Source organism: Callorhinchus milii, unplaced genomic scaffold (genome assembly GCF_018977255.1).
Source record: "Callorhinchus milii isolate IMCB2004 unplaced genomic scaffold, IMCB_Cmil_1.0 Scaffold19, whole genome shotgun sequence".
NCBI lineage: Eukaryota > Metazoa > Chordata > Chondrichthyes > Chimaeriformes > Callorhinchidae > Callorhinchus > Callorhinchus milii.
Window position 1 is genome coordinate 10,320,208 of NW_024704760.1, and position 12,794 is coordinate 10,333,001.

At 44.5% G+C, this 12,794-nt stretch overlaps 1 long non-coding RNA gene across 1 annotated transcript; it reads left to right on the top strand.

The window, feature by feature from the left end:
- LOC121850429 lies at positions 1-3,037 on the top strand. Its single transcript, XR_006085591.1, has 3 exons — positions 1-28; positions 1,089-1,124; positions 2,653-3,037. It is a non-coding gene; the product is annotated as an uncharacterized LOC121850429 (long non-coding RNA).
- The last annotated feature ends 9,757 nt before the right edge of the window (positions 3,038-12,794 follow it).

Sequence of the window (12,794 nt, forward strand, 5' to 3'; positions counted from 1 at the left end):
GAGGTTGATAAAAAATGCAAATCCGATGGTGAGTTTAGCAAAAGCAAAAAAACGTTGAATGCAATAAACAAGTTCGTTGTGAAACACGAGGGAAGGAGGGAGGGAGGGGGCAATTTTATTTGATGGGGATTTTGGCTAAAATACCGAGAGAGAGAGAGGAACTCCCTATTTTTATATAGACATAGTGACCATTTATTAATATTTATTATTGTATAGCCAATAATAATTGCAACCACGACTGAGGTTTATACAATGGGGGAGTGTTTACAGACTGGAGTGATGGGGTGTGGAGTTTAGGGAGGATGCGGATTTGGGTGGGGGAATGAATTGCGAATGAATTGGATTTGTTGAATGGCGGAGCTGGGGAGAGAATGGCAAAGAGGAGCGCATTGGGAAAATCCAGGCAGGAGCTGACAAATGTTGGCCGAAATGTGGAGCAAGATTCCTTACTCAACACACTCCTGTTTACCTTGCAATAAATAGGAACCCGCTCGGTAGTCGATTGGCGGATCACTTTTCCGGGGCTAATAATACCTTCAAAAAACATAGAAATAGTAAATTGGTCACTTCAATCCATGACTGTTTGTGGGACACTCACTGTAGTGCGCAATTGGCTGCCTCATTTCGCCCACAAAATATACAGTCAATTCACTTTATAGTATATTCTATGAAGTGTTAGAGACGTCTCGAAGATGCCATAAGGCGCAATATCAAATGCAAGGATTATTATTATTAATTGTGTGGATAAGTAATTCAGCATAATTTAGCTTGTTATTGTTATTGTTGTTTAAAACAACACATTTGCGCTTTTATTTTTACTGTCAATGTTACAGACATTCGACTGGTTAATAAGAACGCAGGTCAGAGAAGTCACCACAACATCCTACAACTTTCATTCCTTCCCCCTGAAATAGTATCTTATAAGTTAATATAACAATAATTGAAAAAAACATACACATACCAGTCAGCGGTGTGGCTCACTTGCTCGCATTCTCACCTCCTAATCCCTCCACCCCAACACACGCTGTTATATTCACACACTGTTGTTCTTTCTGTATTGCTTATTAATTGTTTTTCCCTTCTCCCAGAACTGGAAACAATGAGGAAACGTGTGACTAATGCAGGTGAAGAAAAACATAATATTTTGTAGTTATTAATCAGTGTTATTTCTTTCAACCTCCTTATGTTTTGGTGGGAATTACAAGACAATGCCACATAAGATTTGTACAGCACCTTTCACGTCGGGAGGACGTCCCAAGGTGCTGAATTAGTTACGACCAACAGGACCAGACAACGAAATTCCAGCCTCCCTACAAACAGCTGGAAACTGATACAATAAACCCCAGCATGTGAAATATCATCTATCCACAAGCCCCCGTCCTTCACATGACATGTTAAACCTCACAGTCCAGTCGTCTTTATCATGTTCAGGTGGATGTTAAAGATCTCCCACGGCACTGGCAGGAAAATGAGAAGGGAGTTTCTCTCTCTCTCCTCTCTCTCTCTCGGTGTCATGAATGTCAATCCCCTAAATAAAATTATTCACTTGCTTCCTGACTATTCACAGGGACGTCGCTGTTCATAAAACAGGGACTGCCTGCGAAATGCACAGTCACTTCACTTGATGAGCTGAAGCACATTGGGCCGTCCTCTTGGTGTGAATAGGTGCTGTATCGAATGTGAGGAGCATTATTATTATTATTATTGGTGTAATTATTCTAATATTGTCATTACTAATTATTATTATTGATTATCCTTACAGAACTCATTATGCATTTAAAAATCAATGGTTGGTGTTGGCAATGTATTTATTTTTTTAAAAAAGTAAATGCAGTGAGATTTACAGCTGCTTTTTTAAAAGATATTTTCTACGCAAATATTTTCCACACATCTATTCCCCCCACACCCCTGGCTCAGGCCTCCCGCACGTTGTATACTGTGAATGTCCACATGGTCGCGATATTTAGGTATCATTTGTTTCCCGTTTCCTCCAGTGTGCTCAAACTGATAGATTAAAAATCTTTTGCTGTAAACATTTTAAAAAATCATATTAACCCGCTCAGTCATAACGTCTGTGGCTGTGACAATACCTCTTAGCAACTCAGAGGGTTTGTTTCTATTTTGATTCTTTTTCAGAGCTGAAACTTGTAAAAAGGATATTGGAAAAGCTCGGTAGATTAAACAGTTTCTAATCTTTAATGTAACCAATAACAACCTTTAGTTATGTCGCATTCAAATGAAATGCTGCACTGGTTGTCTTCTCTTTCTCTCTTTCACTCTCCGCTTTCCCATCTCCTGTCTGATAATCCCCCAAATCAGATTATTCTCTTTCTCTCTCTCTCTCTCTCTCTCTCTCTCTCGGTGAACTGGCCGATAATCCCACAGATAAAATCGCTCACTTGCTTCACAGCTGTTCGCAGTGCGTAAAACGGGGGCTGCCCGTGAAACACACAGTCACTACGCTTCTTGATGAAACTCCTGCCAAGCACTTTGAGACGTCCCCCTGACGTGAAAGGCGCTGTTCCAAATGTAGAGATTATTATTCTAGTTATTCTTCTTGTTATTCTTATTATTATTACTATTATCATTATTATTATAATTATTATTATTATTATTATCTTCCTCATCAAGATTACCTGTTTCTCATTACAGATCAAAATCTGCAAACAAGAAAAGAGGGTCAGTTTACATCATTTTACCGAACACCTGACAGTTTGGAAACTTCCTGATCTGCAGCTGACAGTGAAGCTTGTTTATTATCGCGCATTTCTCTGACTCGCTGTGCATCCCGTGAAGCGCTTCGGGCCGTGTGGCCCACGGGGAAGGCACAGGACACATACCGATTGGCAGGTTTGCTTTTCAGAACTCACCATTTGTAAGAAGAACGAGCTGACAGCAGGTGGGGGAAGCTCTGGCTCTCTGTGACAGCAATGCACCATCTTAACAATTTATGATATCACAACGTGTCTGCAGTAACTGTGCTCAGACACTCGCACTCTGTCCTCCAAGTTCGAGCCACACCTCCCCCCCACCCACCCCCCCAAACATTCAGTATTCATATAGTCTAAGCTGATGCTCCACGGCAGCACCGGGGGGAGGGAGCACCGCATTGTCGGAAATGCTGTCCTTTGGACTATATGTAGCTCCTCATTCCATCCCTGTCCTGCCCATCTGTGAGCAGTGCCACCTCATCCTCCTTGACCTCTCTGCTGCCTTTGATACCGTGGACCACACCATCTGCCTCCGCCGCCTCTCCTCTCACCTCAAACTTCAAGGTTCTGTCCTTGAATGATTCAGATCTTATCTCTCACACCGTCTCCAATTTATCTCCGCCAATGGTTTCTCTTCCTGCTCCCGCACAGTCTCGTGCGGTGTTCCTCAGGGCTCTGTCATCGGTCCCCTACTCTTCAGCCTGCTCATGCTCCCCCTTGGTTACATCATCCGCAGACATGGGGTCAACTTCCAAATGTATGCGCGTGACACCCAACTCTCTCTGCCTCCACCCTCGATTCCAGTACAACTGATGTCCTGACAGACTGTCTGTCTGACATCAAGTCCTGGATGGGAGCCAACTTTCTACAGCTGAATGTCAGAAAGACCGAGGCCTTCCTGATTGGTTCATGCCAGAGCCTCCGTACCTCAGGCAGTGGCAGCATCAGCATCCATGGTTGCACACTCCACCTCACCAAGCCAGTCAGGAACTTGGGCGTCTTGTTCAAACTGTCCTTTCTCCCCCATATCCGTGCCATGACCTGCTCCACCTTCCCCCACCTCCAAAAAATGCCTGACTCCGCCACGGCCTCACCCCTCAAGCCGCCGAAACTCTCATACACACATTCATCACCTCAAGGCTCCCTCCTTGTCGGCCTCCCCAACTTGTCTCTCCACAGCTGCAGATCATCCCGAACTCTGAAGCGCATGTCATCTCCGACACCAGGCTCCTTGACCCCATCACCACCATCCTTGACTGACACCCCATCCTTCAGAGGATAGAATTCAAAATCCTTGTCCTCACTTTCAAGGCCCTCCACGGCCTTGCCCCCTCCTACATAGTGGAGTCCTGTAGCTCAGTGGTTAGAGTACTCACCTCGCAACTGAGAGACCTGGGTTTGATTCCCGGCAGGGTGAAACCTTGGGCAGTTTCCCAAGAAAAAAATTAATAATTTGGTTCCTCAATCCACGGCTGTTTGTGAGACGCTGCTGTGCGCAATTGGCTGCCGTGTTTTGCCCACAAATATACAGTCAATTCACTTTACAGAGTATCCTGTGAAGCATTTTGAAACATCTAAAAGACGTAATAAGGCGCGATATCAAGTGCAAAGATTATTATATTTATTATTACATATCTGAATTGCTGACCCCCTATCAACCTGTCCGCTCCCCCTGCTCAGCAGCCTCCGCCCTGCTCCTGGTCTCCCACCCGACCAGCTCTCCAACTCTTTGGAACGTCATCCCACAATCCCTTCGCCTTGCTCCCTTGCTTGCCTCTTTGAAGGCATGACTCAAGACCCTCCTTTTCGGCCATACTTTCAGCCACTCTCCTACCTCTCTGCCCTTTCTTATCCCAACCCTACCCCCATCCGCCACTTGGGTCGTGATCTGCAACTGTTTAGCCTCTCGGGAAGTCCTCCCGATGTGAAAGGCGCTTTACGAATGTAATTTTGTTGTTGTTGTCCGTGCAGTCATTAAAGCTTGGGAAAAGAGAAGGGAATTTCTCTCTCTTTCTGTCACCACCGGTGTCTTGGCCGACAATTGCCCCAGAGAAAATCGCTCGCTTCACGGTTGTTTGCAGGGATGACCCTGAGCGCAAATGGGAGCAGCCTGTGAAACGCACAGTTACTACACTTCACGGTGAACATCATGTGGCGTGAAAGTTGCTGTATCCAATATTAAAATTGTTATTATAATTAATAATAGAGGCCGCCAGCAATTTGAGGCAGACAGGTAAACCGATTTTCTCTTTATGTTAAATTATTCATCAATGGAGTTTTCAGACCTAAATATTTTAACTCCATCAGGAGGGACTGGATAAGTTAGGCCTTGTTTTCGCTAGAGAAGAGACATTGATATAGTCTAAGCTGATACTGCAGCGCAGCGCTGGAGGGAGGGAGAGACACATTTCGGAGACGCCATCCTTTGGATGAGATGTTAAACCTCACTCCGCCTGTCTGTGTCCTGTTCCGGGCGGATGGTAAAGATCTCCTGCAGTGCTGTTGGGAAACAAGAAGGGGGTTACTCCCTCGCTGGATCTCTCTCCCAGCGTCCTGGCCGACAGTCCCCCAGGGCTGGCCGCTGTGTGCAAAGCGGTTCTGCCACCTTCATGTCAAATCTTTCACTGATGATCAACAATTAATAACAACAACAACTTGCATTTATATAGCGCCCTTCATGCCGGACGGCGTCTCGGAGCACGTGAATGTAATCATGTAACAATGGAACGATAATAACAATTCATTATTCATCCCATTAAAACAAACAATCCAAAAAATAAAAATAAAAAAACGCACAGCCCACCATTGGCGGGAGAGCCTTCAGCTACTCTGCCCCCAACCTCTGGAATTCCATCCCCCAGTCACTCCGCCTCGCCCCCTCCTTAGCCTCCTTCAATTCCCGCCTCTTCGATCATGCCATCGGCCACCCCTCTTCCCCCCCCCTCCCTTCCCCCCTGGACCCCAATTCGGGTCTGAAATGCTGTACACCGTCCAGGGCCTTGGGACATCCTTCCGACGTGAAAGGCGCTATACAAATGTAATCTTGTTGTTGCTGTTGTTGTTGGATGACTAACTGGAATCTGGACTCTCCAGAACTAGAAAATTGCCGAAACATCGTAAAGAACCAAGGTTAAAAAGTGGTTGTTGTTTTCTCTGATTCCACTCTCCCATCTGCTGCTCTCTCCATCCCGTGACTCACGTTCTTCATTGTTGAGTGGACAACCCCAGCTCTTTCCCCTGTACACGGCCAGAACTCTGCACCCGGTGCCCTCTCTCTCTCTCTTTCTACCTCTTCCCCTCCTTCTCTCCCCCTCTCTCTGTCTCGCTATTCTTCACTCTCCCCCCTCCTTCTCTCTCACTCTCTCCTTCTCTCTCGCTCTACCTCTCTCTCTCTCTCTCTCTCTCCCTCGCCCTCCTCCCCTCTTCCTCTCTCTCTAACCCTCACTCGCCTCCCTCTCTCGCTCTCCCTCTCTCCCCGCAGCGCCTTTTGTTCCACATCCTCGTGCTCAAATTGTCTGTGCAGCTGACGAGGTCTCACTGCTTTTTTGTCACAGCTGATATAATACAGAGCAGGAATGAAGGTGCGTAGTGGCAGATTTCAAACCAACACGTCTTTTATTTTACTAATTGTTGGGAACTTACAGTCAAAGACATGGCGACGGGGTTCCTACAGCAGTCACTAACAACAATAATCCCCACACCTGAGACCACCCCTTATACCCCCGGGAGGACGTCCCAAAGCACTTGACTGGTTTTCACTGTAAAGTGTAGTGACCGAACACCCTCTCCCCTCCTCCCAGCCTGCCTAGACATTGCTCGTAGCCGGTTTCTCCGACCTCTGGGCTTTGCTTCTGACGTGAAAATAGTATGTGAAACGTGAGGGTGAAACCGAATATCAAACAGCAAAGCACAACACAAACACAGTGGTGATCAGAGAGATTGGATTTTGAATTTTTGGAATTTTAGAACAGAAATATCTGAGGAAAGTGCTTCATGAAACAGGTAAGAAAGATCTACACCTGTCCCTCACCCCTCACACAGCAGATTCCATATTGGCTTTCAACAAGCAGGGACGAGACAGATATCAGAACAAAAGGGGGGCACAAGCTAGATGCTAAAGAAATGGGGAAGGAGATAGATAGCTAAACAAAAAGGAGAGAACCGGATAGGTAGCAAATTGGTCACTGAATTCACGACTGTTTGTGGGAAGGTGCTGTGCGCTAGTGGATACTGCATTTCACCCACAAAATATGCAGTCAATTCACTTTACACTATATTCTGTGAAGTGCTTTGAGACATCTTGAAGACGTGATAAGGCGCTACATCAAATCCAAGGATTATTATTATCATCTAAACAAAAAGTGGGGAGGAGAAATATATCTGAACAAAAGGAGGGAATGACGGGTGTGATTTACTGCGGTTATCTTATATGGTGAAATATTTGTTCCCACTGATCAGAGGATAAGCTCATTATAAAGGAGAACGGTACCCATCTCCATTTTATACATTTATAGAAACATCACCTCCTGGCAATGCATTCTTTCACTTGACCTTTACTGCTTCTAACCTGTTTAACACAAACATGTCCAAACTCCAGCCTAATAATTCCTTATCATTCTGTTCAGAGCTCAACACCAAATGTCCAAATACCGGTGAGGAACAGACTTTTTATTTCTGTTAAATCGTGCGCTGTGTACACCCTGCGTGACAGGCAAGGGAAAGCTCCCAGGACATACACACTGACGTTCACACACACATGTTCACACACGCTGACATTAATACACACTGATATTTACACACACTGATGTTCACACACGCCTTAATGCCTTTCCCCATCACCAGCAGGTCCCACAGTGACCACAGACTCTGATTCTAAAGTCCATTCATTTTTTCTCTTTCACAAAATGTTATTGAACATCTCTCATCATGTTTTTGCAAGAGACAAACAAAAGAGGAATATTTTTCTCTCTTATGGTCTTTCATTTTCATCAATTACACAGATAAGCTTCTCGTTGAGAAAACGGCAGGTCAGAGACACAGCTTTATACACTGTATAGTTATTTTTATTGTATTGTTATTACACACCGATTTTGAAGATGTTTTGGGAAAGACCTCGAACAACAAAATGTTTTGAGCCCCAAAAAATCGTGATTTCTTAAATTTATAATAAGGAATATGAGTAAAAGGTAGTAAAAGATGAAGCAAAAAAAAATTTCTCCCTCGCTTTCATTCTCAGAAGTGGACAAGTTGAGAAAACAGCACAGGACGTTTGGTGAGTGAAAACTAAACACCTGATCATAAAAGTAATCAACATTTCCCATCTCAGCCGCCCACATCCTCACCTCCGAGTCAGAAGCTTGTGGGTTTAAGCCCACCCACTTCCCACCCACACACACGCACCAGTGCCGTGCTCTGTTCAGGTGTACAGAAAACATCTCCTGTAGTGTTGTCGGGAAAAGAGAATTGAGTTTCTCTCCCCCCCACCCACCCCCACCCCGCTCGACAAACTCCCACATAATAAAAACAGAAGTCACTGGGAACTCGCAGCAGGTCAGTTCTGTCGGTTCTGACAAAAGGTCATCGACCTGAAACGTTAACTCATTTTCCTCTCTCCATAGATGCTGCCTCACCTAATGCATGTTCCCACACACTTCTGAATTGATTTCAGATTTCCATCATCTGCAGATAAAGCTGGTTCCTCGAACAAGACTGAAGCCCCCCCCCCCCCCCCCCCCACCCTCCGGCTTGTCTAATCATTGCTCATAGCCGGTTCCTATAATCCGGGGATCATCCTTATCGCTCTCCTGTCTTGAAAAATCCTCAGGTGAGATATGGTCTCCCCCCAAAAAATTAAAAAATCACTATTTGTTTTCACAGAAGAATTTGTCGACTATCATAAAAAAGGTTTGTGACATTTAAACATTTTTGCCAAAGGGAGCAGCTCGGCTGTGCGTGTGCGGTGTGTGTGTGTGTCAGCCCATGGCTCAGCCTCTCATCTTCGAATCAGGAGGTTGTTTTCGATCCCCACCCCCTCCCAACACACACGCGCGCCAGCGACTCCGAACTCCTATAGTCTAAGCTGACAGAATCATTTCTTCTTCTTTTTCAGAAATGGAAAAGAGTAAAGAATCAGAGAATAGAGCAGGTGAAGCAAATGTTTCTATAGACATTTTCGTTAATGGATGTCTAAAAAGATTATAATCCTGGCATTTGATATAGCACTTTTACGTCTTTCAGACGTCACAAAGCGCTTCACAGAATACACTGTAAAATGAATTGACTGTATATTTTGTGGGCAAAACACAGCAGCCAATTGTGCACAGCAGCGTCCCACAAACAATTGTGGATTAAAGTGACCAAATTATTATTATTTTTTTTTCTTGAGGGATTATTATCAGGGTGTGTGGAGTAAGGAAACTTGCCCCTCTTGCTTGTGAGGCAAGTGCTCTAACCACTGAGTTACAGTATTCACATCCGGTCGCTCAAGTCATGAGCTACAGATTGGCTTGAATATAACAGATTGACAGAATTCTTTTATTTATTTTACTTGATATTTGTAAACCAGAGTTTGGACAGGAAAAGCTAAAATGTCCACTGTTTACAGACCATCACATGACCTATCACTACTTGTCTGGCTACAGGAGCCAGCGGAGCCTGGGGTGATGGGAGGGAGGGGGTGTGGATGAGGACTGGGGTGATGGGGAAGGAGAGAGGGTGGGGAGGGGTTGAGAATTGGGATGATGGGGAGGGAGGGAGGGGATTTTGGCGAGGATGGAGTGATGGAGTGATGGAGGGAGTGGGTGTGGGCCAGGAGTGGGGTGATGGGAATGGTATGAGGGAGGGGTTGTGGAGCTTGCTGAGGACTGGGTTGAAGGGGGAGTGTGGAGTTTGGTGTGGGTGAGAATACGGTGAGTGGAGGGCGTTGAATTGGTGGGATTTTGTGAACAGCAGAGTTGGGGCGAGACGGTTGATGAGGAGAAGGTTGGAGAGATAATCTGATATGATTAAAAATATGGTATACCCCCCTCCAATTGTTCAATGCTCAAAACATCATGTGATATTCAAAGCATCTATTTTCCCTCCAAACAGTGGCATCTCTGGCTGAAGCAGAGACAGGTAATTATCATTATTCATATTATTTACCACAAAAACATTGTAATCCTGGCATTTAACACAGTCGCCTTTCATGTCAGGAGAACATCTCAAAACGCTTTGTAGAATTTCCACCATGAAATGCAATGGTGCAGACTCTGTTTTGTGCAGAGTGAACAGTTGCGAAGAGAGAGAGAGAAAACCTCCCAACTCTTTTCCCCACGGCCATGGGAGATTTTTAATGTCTGGCTAAACATGATCAAGACGGGGGTAGTGAGTTTTAACGTCTCATCCGAAGCACAGCGTCTCTGATATTCCCCAGCCCTGTGCTGGAGCGACGGCTTAGACCAGGGGTGGGCAAAAGATGGCTTGCGGGTCATGTCCGGCCTCCCAAATAATTCTATCTGGCCAGTCTTTGTGTCTAGCAATAGAAAAAATTATAGTTCGTTCAGTCCCAGAAAGTCGCACAGATTTCCTATTTGAATCTGACCAGGAGCATCAGCCAATCACACGGCTTAGTTGTGCGCACGCTTCCTTAAGTGTTGAATCCGAAATGTACGGATCAGCAAATTTTCAAACACGCGCACGGCAACTGTGGCAATACTTTTCACTGAAGAGGACGTTAATTCACAATGAATTTATCAAAGAAGCGGAAAGTGGACACTGAAGGACAAATATTCAAGAAAGAATGGACTTCTAAATTTTTTTTTAACCAGTGGGGGTGGAAAATAAAACAAATAAAATAAAAATAATTTAAAACAAATAAATAAAGACAATAAAAACAGTGTGCAGTTACAAAAAGTAAGCATTTTTACATGTTTTTCACTGGCATTCGATGAGAATTGTGATGCCAAATACACAGCTCAGTTGATATTTTTTATTCGAGGTATCACCAAACATTTTGAGCACACAGAAGAATTGGCATCAATGCAGTCAATGAAAGATACGGCAACTGGTGAAGACTTTTTGGAGGCAGTAAATAAGTGTATCTTAAAATTAGGAGTGGAAAAAATTGGTGAATGTGACCACCGATGGAAGCCCAAACCTGACAGGCAAAAATGTTGGGTTACTGAAAAGAATTCAAGATCAAGTGAAAGAAACAAATCCAGAACAGAATATTGTTTATCGACACTGCATTATCCACCAAGAGGTCCTCTGTAAGAGTGTTCTAAACCTAAGCAATGTCGTGAACAGTTACAAAGGTGGTCAACTACATTCAAGCAAGAGAATTAAACCACAGGCAATTTATAACTCTGCTTGAGGAATTGGAATCCGAGCACATGGATTCTGTATCACACGAATGTAAGATGGCTTAGTTTAGGAAAGGGCTTGAAAAGAGTGTGGGAACTGAGAACAGAGATTGATTTATATGACCCAAAAAAGATTTGGATTTCCCACAGCTGAATGATATGAATTGGCTCTGATTTCGTATTTGCCGTTGAAATCATGGGCCACATGAATAAACTGAATTCAAAACTGCAACGGAAAGGCCTTTGTGCATGATTTGAATTGCAGTGTCAAGTCATTAATGACAAAATTCTTTCACTGGGTCAGGTAGGAAACAGGCTGTTCGCCCACTGTCCAACTTTGTAGCAACGGTTTGCGATCAAAGCTTTAAAAAGTACACTCCATCACTACAACAACAACAACAACAAGATTGCATTTATAGAGCGCCTTTCATGTCGGGAGGACGTCCCAAGGCTCTGGACAGTTGGGTTGGGACCCGAGCAGGGGGAAATGGTCAGGGTGAGGGGAGGGAAGGGAGGGAGAGAGGAGGGGGTAGAGAGTCAAGAGGGGAGATGAAGGCACGGTTGAAGAGAAGTCGCTACTTGACTTACATACTGAATTTTCTCGCCGATTCCAGGATTTCAATTGGATCGAAAATGACCTGTCTTTGGTCTCTTCACCTTTCTTATTTAATGTTGACAAAGCCCCATTTGACCTCCAACTCGAGCTTATTGACCTGCAATGTGATCCATTGCTGGCGAAGCAATTCAAATCAGTGCGCTTCCCAATTTTTACGCCTCTCTTAATGAATATACCTTTCCAAAAATAAAGGCTCATGCCCGGAGGAAGCTTGTGCTGTTCGGATCAACATACATTTGCGAGGAGACATTTTCTGTGATGAAATTCAATAAATCAAAACATAGATCTGTGATGACTGATGACCACCCTGCAGCAGTACTCCGCATTGCAGCAACGGAGACGATGCCTGACTTCAATTGTCTGGTTAATGCACATCAGCGCTTGCATTCTTCCCAATGAGTGAGGTTCTCACATTCTCATCAATATGTGAATAAATGAATACACATCGAATAAATGTCTGCTCAATGAGTTGTTTTTATTTAACCTAATTTTAATGAATGTCAATTATATAGACTTTATTTTATGCATGTACAAGTGTAAGACTTGATTTTGAGCTATTATTAAGCATTTGCATCTATATTAAGTGGGTGGCCCGCGAAGCTTACCAAAACTCATGAAGCGGTCCTCCAGTCAAAATACTTGCCCACCCCTGGCTTAGACTATGAGTTCCAAGTCTCAGACGTGTGTGTTTGTGTGTGTGTGAGGGGGTGGGGAGGGGGGTGGGAGGCTGAGCTCAACCCACAACCTTCTGACTTGGAGGTGAGAGCGCGAACAGTTAAGCTATGGTCTGAGTCACAAATGATTTTGCTTTTCAGAAATAAAGAATTTCAAAATGCTCACAAAACAACACGGTAACGATTTCTATTTTAAGATGAATTAATGTCTTAATGGTTTGAATTCTAAAAAAAATCTGTACAATGCCCTGCTTTGCCCAATCCTCAGACTGTCTGTCCGGAACACTGCAACCTGCCCCTCCTCATCCTCACCTTTAAATCCCCCCCCACCACACACACATTCTCTCCCCAAACTCTTGTGATGTGAGACCGCTGGTGTGTTGGGGTGGGAACAGTCGGGGGAACTATAGTCGGGAGGGGAGGACATTACATGGTCAAAGGGTTTTCTTCA